This window comes from Lupinus angustifolius, unplaced genomic scaffold (assembly GCF_001865875.1).
Source record: "Lupinus angustifolius cultivar Tanjil unplaced genomic scaffold, LupAngTanjil_v1.0 Scaffold_82_50, whole genome shotgun sequence".
NCBI lineage: Eukaryota > Viridiplantae > Streptophyta > Magnoliopsida > Fabales > Fabaceae > Lupinus > Lupinus angustifolius.
This window is the reverse complement of record NW_017724144.1, coordinates 7489-21808: the sequence shown is the minus strand read 5'-3', so window position 1 is coordinate 21808 and position 14320 is coordinate 7489.

Sequence of the window (14320 nt, the reverse complement as noted above, 5' to 3'; positions counted from 1 at the left end):
TTTCCAAAATCTTTGTTCTTGCTTTGAGTTCTTGAACCACCTTTCCAATGGAAACCTCCTCTTCTTGATGTTTGAGCCTGTAAGGCTTGATCTGTAGGTTTCTCAGTGGACCTTTCCAGAATTCTCTGTTCATGAGCCTCTAATGAACCTTGAAGTTGATCAATTTTCAAGTCTTCCATCTTCTTTGATTCCTCCATGGCAACCACAATATGATCAAATCGAGGTGTCAAGGTGTGAAGAATTTTTTCAACAATGGTTTGATCACTCATTGTTTCTCCAAGTGCCTTCATTGCATTTGTCAGGCTAACCATACGATTGAAAAATTCTCCAATATTTTCCTAATTTTCCATCCGCATCAACTTGTATTGGCGCTTCATTGTCTGAAACTTCACTTTCTTCAGTTGCTCTGCTCCCTCATTAAATCTTTCCAAAATCTTCCAGGCTTCGTGAGAATTTGCAGCACCTGCAATCTTATCAAAGTATGCATTGTCTACACATTGTTGTATCAAGAACAATGCCTTGCAGTCCATTTTCTTGTTCAGTTTGAACTTTGCCTTTTCTTCTTTAGTGGACTCATTGCTTATCATTTCAAATCCACCCTCTACTAACTCCATGACTTCTTGATATCCAAATATGACTCTCATTTGGGTATTCCAACGACTCCAGTTTTTGCCATCAAGTATGGGAAGATGAGCAGGGAAGGAAGTTGAGTTCTGTCCAAGGTTCATCATCTTCGTGTTCTCCCTAGATCGAATCTAGCTCTTGATACCAAACTGTTAGAACAGAGACAATGGTGAAAGAATAGAAGAAGTGAGATTGTTGGAAGGAGATTGTATTATTTTCATATATCAAGGCAATGGTAACAACCTTCAATATATAGCAACCATTCAACCAACTAATTACTAACAGATTGTTATTTATAGTAAGAAAACTAAGTATGCTTTTTGAATTAAATTCTATCATATTATCGGTTAAAAATCATATGCAGTCAAGCTTGGTTTACTTAATAAAAATTACGTTGGCAGAAAACCATGTGCAATCGAACTGATGGTTTTATTGAGCGTACTTTGTTTTCTTAGTAAAATTCGCGTTGGGTAAAAATCATGTCTAATGGAGCTTACTTAATTTACTTATATATATATATATATATATATATATATATATATTAGTTTTCTAGGTTGGTATCTTAATTGTGAGAAAATTGTTAATGCACTTACTATATAAGAACTCTTCATGTTATTATAATATCATTTATTATTCATGTTGTTAGTAATTATTCAGTGTATGAATATTAAACTTTTTTTTAAATATATTTTCATGTTATTATACTAACTATAATGAAATGAAAATTTAATGTTGAAATTAAAAATTAAAGGTTTACAAATAATTTTAGTTCTTTTTTTATGGTGGTAGAATGGAGTTATCTCACATGAAAACTCAAAACTAAATGAAATAGAGTGAAGTCGGGTAAATTCACATAAACTTGAGAGATCACCATTAAGTTTACAAGTTCATTGGGCCACTCAAATTATATTTCATAACCCTCCAAAATAATGTTTTTCATGTTAAAATGGTATGAGTCATGCATGAATGAGAAAGATAAGAAAAATATAAAAAAAACTTAAAAAAAGAAAGAATGAGAAATGAATGAATAATATTCTCATTATTGAATTGAATGAGTGATAGTTTACAATGAAAATAAATTATATACACACGTAAACAAAACTTAACTAACTAAAACCACTACAATTAACTCTAACTCTAACTAGTCTAATACAATATCAACCCAAATACAAAAATATAGTTCAAAATATATTTCAACATACCCTCAAGCTGGAATGTGTCAAGCATTCCAAGCTTGAAATGATTGCATTGAACACCATGTATACTCTAATATCTCCTCCTCTTGCTGGTGAGTGAATCTTGATCTCCCAGTTGAAAAGAATATGTGAAGCAACACTGACGCTTAACCATCATAGGCAGAAGCAACTTCATCCAAAGCTTAACCATCTATCTTAACAGAAGCTTAACTAACCATAATTGATGAAAGAGAAAAAAATGGATCTTAATATTGATCCTAATATGATGCTTCAATGAAGAAAAATACAAACTTTAATGTTGTGTTTAATGAGAGACATGAATAAAGAAAATAGAGTATTAAAGAAAAGAGATAATTGGAGGGGTAAATGATAAAGAATAAGAAAAGAAACTAAAAGAACCATCCAAGAATTGTGTTTTGGCCGTTGCAAAAAATTGAAGATAGTTGTACTAAAATGTATTGAAGCTCCTTTGTTCTTTAGGGGAAGAAAGTCCAAACACCCAAAAGACTCATGTACATGAACTTGCGCTGAATCTATTTATCTGGCAGAAGCTTTAAGGGAGGGTGTTCTTGTTCACCTAGACTCTTTCTAAGGTGACTTTTAACTGCAATGGAAGCATCTGGAGGAAGGAAAATAAGCCTTTGATAAGATGCAAGTTTAACTCACAACAACCAAGGAAAGTCTACACAGAATCTTCTCACCCAAGGATGTGAAAGCAACTTTACTAGTGATGGTTGAACACAATGAAATTAATAAATCTTTGTTAGCCCTTCTTAATGAAAACCTTGCAAATGAACATAGGATTCTACTGCATGGCTAGAATATTTTGAATCAAAAGCTAAAGAGCAGCAAGAAGCAGCTAAAAATGGAAGTCCGAAGCCAGCTAAACAAACCACCTAAGAAGCCTTTGAAGCTAATGCGGCAGAAGTTGCAACTTCATATGGGAAAATTCTACTATGCAAGTAACAAAATCTGAATACATGCCCAAGAAAGATGGTTCCAGTGTCTGATCACATGAAGAAAAAAAAACTCCTAGAACATCAAAAATACCAATCACAAGAACCAAACCAAGCAAAATGAAAATTTCAGAAAGTGGTGCATCCATGCAGAGAGTGGTGAAACGCATGGTGAAACATAATGATTCTTCGTTGAATCATGAAATGATGGAGCCATAAGCGGAAGCTATCAAAACAATAATTATTGCTCTGATACCATGTTAAAATGGTAAGAGCCATGCATGAATGAGAAAGATAAGAAAAACTTAAAGAAAGCTTAAAGAAAGAAATAATGAGAAATGTGTTGGGAATGCTTGAAATATGTTATTGTATTAGTCCCATATTGTTTAGTATTCGAATGAAATAGAGTAGAGTAACCAATGTTATATATTGGACTCAGGTCCCTTGTTATAATGTGCACCATATATAAGCACCAAATAGAAACACTCCTGGCAAGGTGGACCCACGGGTGTGCTAGGGTTTGTAATCCTTATTCTCTAATAATATTTTGGTAGCCGCTTAGCACTCTCGAGGATGTAGGCACAATTGGCTGAACCTCATTAACAAATTCTCTTGTTTCTTCTCTTATATTTATTCTATGCACATTATTTGATTGCTTGTGGCTAAGCTGCGCAACGATCGCTTCCGCTGCACCAACAATTGGTAATGGAAAATATAGAGTAGATGAGTTGAAGGGGAAAGAAACAGGGTGGAACTATGGTGTGAGCGATGTATGTGTTGATCCAGAACCCCATAAGTTCACGTATTGAGTTAGGATCAAGGCGGAGATAAAGACTCATGTGTTGAGTTTAACATAGAGACAAATGCTGACAATATCTCTATAGATAGAAACTATATATCCTAATGGCGTGTTTGAGACATCATAGTGAAGGATATTAATTGTTAGCAGATCTACAAAAGCACAGAGGCGCTAGCTGACTTTGATGTAGGGTGTAACATGAGCATTAGCTTTGATGCAAGTTATAACACGAGCATTGGTAGAGATGCAAGTGGTGTGACATGGGCATTGGCTGTGATGCAAGGATGTGACACATACATTAGTTAGCATTGACGCAAGGTGTGTGGGTATACTCCTTATGGTGGAGTATAATAGTTCTTTCGAACTAGGATCGTTGGAGTAGACAATGGTGGTAGCGGTTGAGGCTTTCCAAGGAAGCTCCAAGGTTTAGTTTGACTGAGTATTGAAGATGACGATTGTTGGTGAACTTTTATGTAGATGTTCCAATATATCGAAAGACTTCCTAGCAATAGGTGGCTAGATGGTGGTACGGGAAGCTGCACTATAAGTATGGAGAGCTAGGCTCTTGATAACATTGTCAAGCATACTCAGAAGGTCTATGCTATAGGGGAGCAGTTAAACAGAATTAGACATCGAACAAGGTGAAGTCATATATTCGCTAAGGTGGAGATTATTGTGTAGATACCCTAAGGAGCGATATATTCTTCTATTTCAATCAAGGTGGAGATTGTTGGAAATGCTTGAAATATGTTATGGTATTAGTCCCACATTGTCTAGTATTGGAATAGAATAGAGTAACCAATGTTGTATATTGGACTCAAGTCCCTTACTATAACGTGCACCAGATATAAGCACCAAATATAAACACCTCATGGACAGGTGGGCCCATGGGTGTGCTAGGGTTTATAATCCTTATTCTCTAATAATATCTTGGTAGCCGCTCAGCGCTCCCGGAGACGTAGGCACAATTGGCCGAATCCCGTTATTTGATTGCTTGTGGCCAACGTTGCGCAACGATCGCTTCCGCTGTACCAACAAAATGAATGAATAATATTCTCATTATTGAATTGAATGTGTGATAATTTACAATGAAAGTAAATTATATATACATGTAAACAAAGCTTAACTAACTAAAACCACTAAAACTAACTCGAACTCTAACTATAACTAGTCTAATACAATATCAACCCAAATACTAAAATATAGTTCAAATATATTTCAAGAGTTCAAGGACTAGAATATAAATTATAAGGATTTAATATGTATATACTGACGGTGTAAATATTTTTTACACTGTTTTTAAATCATTAATCATTCACATGTTAATCATCATTGACTTTCAAACAAAAATAATATAAACTAATGATGTTGATGTGTTAACAATATAATTTTTTATTTATAACAATTCGTATATTTTAAACTCAAATTATAATATCTGAATAGTATTCATAAAAAATACCATTTTTAACCAACATGTACTTAAGGGCTTCAATAAACTCCAAAGTCTCCAACCTCTCCACTTTAGCCTTTGCTAAGTCTTCTCTCTTAGTCTCGTCTATACTTGGTCATCCTCTACCTTGCGTCTATTCTTTTAGGTTCACATTTATTAAGTTTTTCATATACGATATGAAATGTATTAATGATGTGTTGCTGGCTATATATGTTATATTGTAGTATATTCTTTAAAATAGGTAAACTCATACGAGTTCATGGGTTGTATTTAGGAGCTAAGTTTACCTAACCTCCACGAGTTTAACAATTATATCAAGGACTAAAACCAAAATAAATGAGTTTATAAGTAACCTAACCAAAAACCAAAAACCATACTTTATTACAAGAATGAAAATAAGAAAATTGAAATATAATTCACTATATTTGTAAGAATAAATTATAGATGAAAAGTATTTTAAAGTAATCTTCTACTAATCATGCTTAGTTGAGTAACTTCACTTTATGAACCTAGGTTTTCCCTTCTTTATATTGGTCTGAATGATAAGGTGATAGTGAAGATAGAGTATATGTATATACAGGTGGTTTGATGTTGCTAGCTCTATATATATTGCTAATATAGTTAGAAAAGATGCTAATAACTAGTAATATAACTATGAATAATAAGGTGACTCTTTCATAATTATCTTTGAACAACAAATATACAATATTGTCCATGTGTAAAATGCTATTAAATATAAGCGGAGGTCAAGGGAACGACATCCAACACCACTCAATAAAGCAAATGTTGTTGTATCAAGACAATCAACAACGTCTAATGATACATATTCAACAACATTCAGTAAAGAGAGAACTATTGCATATGACATATTCAAAAATGCTTTTTGCAGTGAGCGTTGTTGAATCACATGTTTTGAATATTGGCATTTCGTGTAGCAAGCTACATAATCAATGTATTTGAATATATTATTAATTGTATTATATAGTAAATTAAAGTGATATTCATTATGTTTTAGTGAAATTACATAAGTCATCCTTCACATTTTTGCACATATACAAACCATCCCAAATTTATATGTGTATTACATTGACTACCTCTGTAGGGGAGATACATTACACTTACTACTCCTACATGAGAGATAATCATAATCTTCTAAACAAGAAAAAGAGTGATGAATGTAATTTCAAGTTAAACTTTAAGGGGTGTCAATGTAATTCACTTTTAGTTAATTATACATTATTTAGAATAAATTAATCATTGGTAAATTTGCGCATAGAATTATTGATGCATTTTTTTAACAAACCAAAATGATTGTTTTATAATTTACTATATTTTTACTTCTCTTTGTAATGTGTCTCACTCATTATCTAGGAAATGATGATGAGATAAATTTTGAAACATACTATATTATTAAGTATAACAATAGTCTTTTTTTTATAACTTAATGGAAAAACTGAAATCCAACTTTCGTTGGACCAAACAACAAGTTCTCTCTCCCTTTATTACTCCATTAAACATTTTCAAAACGTACTAATTCTACTAAATAACAAATATTTGAATAATAGGATAAGTTTAAATGTTTTATTGTTTTTAGCAATGACTTTTTAATATAAAATGCACAATTCTGAAATATTTACAACATTATTAGTTTTTATATAAAATATGAATTTCTTATTTGATATCTCTAGTTCTCTAACATATCTTTAGTCATCAACAATAAGTGTTAAAACAATGATAATAAAATGATGATTCATACATTATTATTTCGTTTAAATCATTTCTTAGTTCTAGCCTTATATCATTAGCAAAAATTAATTTAAGTGTTGTAGATAAAATAAAGTATATTGAGATTGATTTTGAGTTTCAGTTTCTAAGTACTTATGAACCGACACTTATTTTACAAACATTATATATCTTCTAATGACAATGGCCATAAGAAGAAATGATACACCTTTATTTTATCTTATACAAGATTTTCCACTAAATAAGGTATACTATGAATCCATGTCCAAATAGTATAAAAATTAATGTTTCTTCTTTATTTTTGGTTCGTTACAAAAATGCATCAATAATTCTAAGAAGATAATACTTAAATATACAAAACGAAAGGCAATAGTCATTTGATAATTAAATTATATATTCAAATTTACAAATGGACAATTTAATTAATTAAGAGCAAATTACAACAACACCCCTTGGAATTTAACTTAACTATGCTCATCAATTTTTTTGTTTAAAATATCAAATTCGCCCCTGAGTAGTGAGTGTAACATATGTATATAAATTAAGAAAATGCGTCACCAATGTAAGAGTTTTTTCATTATCACTCCATCATCTACCATTCATCATTGACTTTTAAATTAAGTACTATAAATAAATATGATGAATGATGTACTAAATGTGTATAAATCTTTATAGTTAAAGTGCATAGATATTACACTCATAAATTAATGGTGGTTTGTATAGGTGTAAAAAAAGGAAGATAGTTTATATAATTTCACTAAAACTCAGGAGATGTCAGTATAGTTTACTGTCAAAAAGAGACTCCCCCATTAAGGTCAAAGATCTGAAAACTAAGCTCTCATCGTTATGGAGCTCGGTTGGAAAATGGAGCATGATATCGTTGGGAAGGGGGTTCTATGATTTCGCTTTCTCCTCTATTGAGGATATGCGCAATGTTTGTGCGGTGGGATCTTGGAACCTAAAGCCTGGGTTGCTTCGTCTTTCTCTCTGGACCCCGGACTTCAACCCAAACTTGCAGAAGCTTTGCCATTCACAGTGTTGGGTGAGAATTATGGGCCTTCCATTGGAGTATTGGAGTGCCAAAATCCTCTTTTCAATTGCCGGAGGTATATGGACCCCTATATCGTTGGACGAAGCAACATCCAATATATCTTTTGGCCACTTTGCAAGAGTTCTTGTGGATGTGGACTTGAAGGGTACTCTGCCAAATCAAATCCTTCTCGAAAGGGAGGGATTTGCTTTCTTTGTCAACATTGAGTTTGAAAACCTCCCAGATTTTTGCACTGGGTGCCACTCCATAGGGCATATGGTGGCGGTTTGTAGGAAAAAAAAACAGTTGATAGTGGAGGAGAATTTCAAACCCGCAAACAAAAAAGGTAATCATGGGGCAAAGAAGTTTACAGAGAAAATGGTAGATAATCTGGTTGTTAATCTTGAAATTGATCACTCAGAAAATCTGAATCTTTTGGAACGGGTTGCTCTCCCTTAGTTGGCAGAGACAGAGCCTTTAACAGGTATTGAATTGCCTAGAGTTGATTTAGTTTCAGATAAGAATGGTGGTGATCTGGATGTAGTTATTCAAAATCTTCAATCCGAACAGTTGGTAGTTCAAGAGTAGATTGAAAGCATTGCTGCTGCCAAGGATTCGAAAATAGTTGGAAGGTTATGGGCTGATGATACGGATTCTGAGGCTGACATAGCAGAAGAAAGGATTTTCATGCCGGTAATGTCCAAATCTCAAAAGAAAAAGCAGAGGCAAAGACAAAGTCTTGGGAAAGTTCACTATACCGGAAGGGGTGGGCATTCTAATGTTGCTCAATGAAGGTCTTCTTCTGGAATTGCAGGGGGATGGGCAACCCTGACACAAAGCCCATTTTAAAAAACTTTTGTATCTCCAATAAACCTGATTTAATCTTTATCTCAGAGCCTATGATTCGTGCGGATAAAATAAGTTCTAGATTTTGGTCTAGCCTTGGTTTGAAGTTATTCATGGTCAATGATAGGGGCTCTCTCCTTCCTAACATTTGGGGTATCTGTCATCTTGATCATCAGCCTAAGGTCATTGCTAACTCTGATCAACAAGTTTCAATCGAGTTGGACGTTGAGCACAAAAAGATTTATCTTTGTGCGGTGTATGCAAACAACCAGAGATTGAAAAGAAGGGTCCTTTGGTCTGAGATCACTTCTCTTCTAGCTTCCTTCATTGGCCCTTGGTGTTGTATTGGGGATTTTAATGCAGTGTTAGGTGCCTATGAGTGCAGAGGATCTCACTTACCTAATAGAATGGCGTGTGAGGACTTCATTTGCTTCACTGAGGAGGCCAACCTCACCCATCTTCCCACTAGAGGAGCCCAATTCACTTGGTCTAACAAGAGGAGAGGTCCTGCCCACACTGAGAAAAGGCTAGATAGAGCCATATGTAATGATTATTAGTTGAATGAATGGTCCCACTCCACCTGTTGCACCTTGCCTAGATCTGGGTCTGATCATCATCCTTTGATGGTTTGTTCCTCTGGGGTAAGTATCCTTAGTCATGGATCTTTTAAATTTCATAAAATGTGGACTCTTCATCAAGGCCTTAAAAGTTTGGTTGAAACTAGCTGGAATTCGAGTGTTGTTGGTTGCCCTATGTTTGTGCTTTCTCAAAAGCTCAAGAACCTTAAAGTCTGCCTCAGAACCTAGAATAAGGAGGTGTTTGGGAACATCCATCTTCGAGTGAAAATGGCCTTGGAAGAAATTGACTCTATTCAACAAAGAAGAGGTCTGGTGGATAATAATCAGGGGCTAATTGATGATGAGAACTTGGCTCAGCAGGAGTTGCTAATGGCTTTAAGAATCGAAGAGGAGTTCTGGAGGGAGAAGGCTAGAGTTAACTGGCACACTAGTGGTGATAGAAACACAACCTATTTTCATAAGGTGGCTAAAATAAGGCAAGTCACCAAGTCCTTAACGCTTCTAAGAGATGGTGAAAATAATATCTGGGACCCTGCTGAAATCGCCAACCATGCAGTGTCTTATTTCAAAAATTTATATGCCTCAGATAATCAATCTCAACCTAATGACCTTATCCAGTTGGTAATCCCTAATATGGTCACTGAAAGTGATAATTGTATGCTTACTAAGATTCCCTCCTCAGATGAAATCAAGGCTGCGGTGTTTGCTATGAAAGGTGAAGGAGCCCTTGGCCCTGATGGTTTTGGGGGCTGTTTTTATCAGGAGTTTTGGGAGATTGTTGGTGTTGATGTCTGCAATTCGGTTACTCAATTTTTCACTCAATCTTGGATGTTTCCCAACCTTAAGTCCAACTCAGTGGTGCTTCTTCCAAAATTCCCTGGGGCTGATAAGATTGAAGACTTCAGGCCTATTGCCTTGGCCAACTTCCAATTCAAGGTAATCTCCAAGGTTCTGGCAGATAGGTTGGCTGTTGTGGCTCCTAGCATTGTCTCCAGCCAGCAAAGAGGATTTGTAAAAGGTAGACAAATCACTGATTGCATCTGCATGGCCTCAGAAGCAGTTAACCTTCTGGATCATAAGACCTTTGGTGGTAATCTGGCTATAAAATCTGATGTTAGGAAAGCATTTGACACAGTTGATTGGGATTTCTTGCTGGTTACTCTTCATGTTTTTGGGTTTGATAGTAAATTCATTCATTGGATCAAAGTCATTTAAACCTCAGCCAAGCTTTCCATTGTGGTAAACGGGCATAGTGTGAGATTCTTTCCTTGCAAAAGAGGTGTTAGACAAGGTGACCCTTTGTCCCATCTTCTTTTTTCCTTAGCTGAGGATGTCCTTAGCAGAGGTATATCAAAGCTGATTGCTGAGGGGAAGTTGAGTGCCATCTCTGGTCCCAGGAATATCTCCACCCCTAGCCATGTTCTGTTTGCTGATGATATCCTCATCTTCTGTAAAGGATTAAAAAGAGAAATCCTGGCCTTGAATAACTTCATTTCTTCGTATGCCCAAGCTTCTGGTCAGCACATTAATCTTGATAAATGTAAGTTTTATTCTACTGAAGCAAATGCTAGAAAATTATCCAATTTGGCATCTTGGCTAGGATTTACATCAGGTAGGCTCCCCTTCTTCTACTTGGGGGTCCCTCTCTTCAAAGGCAAGTCTAGGACTATTCATTTGCAGCCTTTAGCTGATAGGATTATCACTAAGCTTTCCAAATGGAAGGGTTCCTCCCTATCTATTATGGGAAGGGTTGAGTTGGTGAAGTCAATAATCCACAGCATGCTAGCCTATAGCTTCATGTCTATGCTTGGCCCTCTACCTTGCTGAAATCTGTGGATCAGAGCATTAGTAACTTTATCTGGTAAGGGGATTCGAAGGTGAGGAAATTAGTCACAGTTGCTTGGCATAAATTATGCTATCCAATGAAGGAGGGTGGTCTTGGCTTAAGATCCACCTCTGACCTTAATCAAGCTGCAATCCTGAAGCTAGCTTGGGTCATGAAATCTTCTAATCAGGAATGGGCCTCCTTCTACAGATTGAGATTCTATAGGGCTGGTGACTTGAGGGCTTGCTATGTGAAATCCTCTGTGTGGCCTGGCATTAAAAACTTTTGGCAAATGATTATTGACAACTCCATCTGGCTTGTGGGAAATGGATTAAAAATCAGATTTTGGTCTGATAATTGGCTTGGTGAGACCTTGGTGGATACTCTGTCCATTCCTCCTCAGACTCGCACAATCCTGGCAGCCTCAGTTGCAGATTTTATTCATGACCATAAATGGACTATACCTTCTTGGATGGGTCATAATTTTCCTTCAATTACTGATGCAATGGCTACAATCCAGATTAATCAGGATATGAATGATGAGTTGGTATGGAAGCACTCTAGTGATGGGAAGCACTCTAGTGAGGGGAAGCCCACTCTCAAGAATGCTTATAGCTTCTTCAAGCCTGGAATTAGCCAATTGAGTTGGTGCAAATTGATTTGGTCCTCATCCATTCCTCCTACGAAATCCTTCAATGCTTGGAGGCTTATCAATAATAAAATGCCTACAGATGAGAACCTTCAAAAAAGAGGGATCCCTATGGCCTCTATTTGCACCCTTTTCCATGCTAAAGCAGAAACTTCTCTGCATTTGTTCCTCCATTGTCCCTATGTTGTTCCTCTTTGGAACTGGCTAGAGAAACTTCTTGGTAAGAACATTGAGAGGTCCTCTGTTGTTGCTCTTCTTCAACCGCCTAGCAACACTTGGAGTCATCAGCTTACTGAGGTGATAATAGCCTATATTGTGTGCACCATCTCAACAATTTGGCACTTCAGAAACCATGGTAGGTTTGAAGATAAGTTTATTACTACTGCCCAAGCCTTGGCAAGGATCCAAAGGGACACTGCAATGATGGGCAACTTATCTAAGGCAACTTCTAACCCCTCCATGGAAGAGCTTATATTAATCAGGAATCAAGACTACATAGTTCTTTGCATAGAAAAAAGACTACATAGTTCTTTGCATAGAAAAAAGTTTGTTGGTTGGGTTAATTTTATTTCTGAAAAAAAGATTAAAGTTTAAATTATATATATATTTAAAATATGAGTGAAAAATAGCCCTTACGTCCGATACTACATCTCATATTAAAACTTGGTCACAATGAAAGTATGATCTAGAGTTGTTAGAAGATGCAAGTTTGTTGGTTTGTCAACCTATTTCCACACCTATACAACCTGGAACCAATTTTTCTAAATCTGAAGGAAAACCTTTTTTTGATATTCATGCTTATAGAAGACTGCTTTATCTTACCAACACAAGAGCAGATTTGTGTTATGCTATTAGCACACTCAATGAAATTGTCTCTGATCCTATGGAAGATCATTATGCAGCAACAATAAGAGTGTTGAGGTACATCAAGAATAGTCCAGGACAAGGCTTGTTCTTTTCTTCCCACACAGAGCACTCTCTCAAGGCTTTTAGTGACTCAGATTGGGCACCTTGTCCTGAAACTAGAAGATCTATCATTGGGTTTAATACCTTTTATGGATCATCATTAATCATCTGGAAATCAAAGAAACATGAAATTGTATCCAAATCATCTATTGAAGCTGAATATAGAGTCTTAGCATCTGCATCATGTGAAATCCAATGGTTTCTCTACTTATTTCATGATTTGAAACAACCACTACAACAATTGATTCCTCTATATTGTGACAATCGTTCTGGCATACAAATTGCTCATAATCCAGCTATGTATGAGAGGACCAAACATATTGAAAATGATTGTCACTTCATAAGGGATAAAGTTCAAGCTGAAATCATCTAGCTTATGCCAATTCCTACTTTGGCACAACTAGCTGATCTTTAGACCAAGCCAGTGCATCCATCATAGTTTCAATCCCTTTAGGCTAAGTTGAGCATTAAGAATATATATGTTGCAGCTTGAGGGGAGATATTGGATGCAAATAGTTTAGTTTCTGATATTGTAAATTAAGTTAGAAGTTAGTTACATAAATAATTTTGTACAACTTTAAAGTTGTTAGATAAACTTGTATATAAGATACACAACACACAATTATCATTGATCTCTTCTTAGCCTTATAACAAATATCCTCCATTCCTTAATATTGTTCAGTAAATGTTATAAAATGTAACTACTAAAGAAGAATGAAAAGATTTCTTTTATATATATTCAAAATTTAAATAAACCACCCCTAAGTCAATGGTTAAGAATGGACCACCAAAGAAGATATAAATTGGTTTTGGTACATCTACAAAAAATGTTAATTTCAAACTTTTCATATTTTTTTTTGTTTTGAAAATTTCAATTTTTTTTACATTTTTTGTAAATGATTCAGACAAAATTGAGTGTTGACATATTTGTTACAATAAAAAATTGAAACATAAGTGTAGGTTATGCTACCTCGAGTAGTCAAAACAAGAGTGCATGTAGGATGAACATAATGAATAAAATGATTTGTGCAGAAGTAAAAATGTCAAGTTAACAATTGAATGAAACATAAAAGGTCAAGCATGTAACATTGGGGTTGTGGTTAGACAAGTGGTGCTAATATTATTGAATAATTGGAATGATAAAATGTTGAATAGTTTGAAGGAAATCATGTAGAATGAACTAACAATAAGTAACTTTAACGTGTAGCTTATTCATATTTCTTATCTTTTTACTTATTCATATAATAGTAAGTAACTTTAAATTGGAATGATTTTGATTGATATAACTTTGTACTTATCAGTCGGTTTTTGATCTTGGTGGGGACCATAAAAATTAAATACTCAAAACTACCGGCAAGAGTCATAGACAATTGAGAACTGATGCTAGAAAGTATGTCAGGAATGCTGAGGAGAGCATCAAACTTAAACCTCCGACAAAACATGCAAATATCATTGGTGAGGTTGACTGGAAGGCTTTTGTAACTAGACACATGGAAGACGAGTCTTTCTTGATAAAATTGTTGTATTTTTTTTTATATAATTTATTCTAATTGGAGGGCTTTTTTAGTATAATTTATCTTCATACATGATATAATTATTGTTTGTTTATGCATAAAGTATGTCAAGTGTCGCGCCCTGATTTTCGGCTGCACGACTTT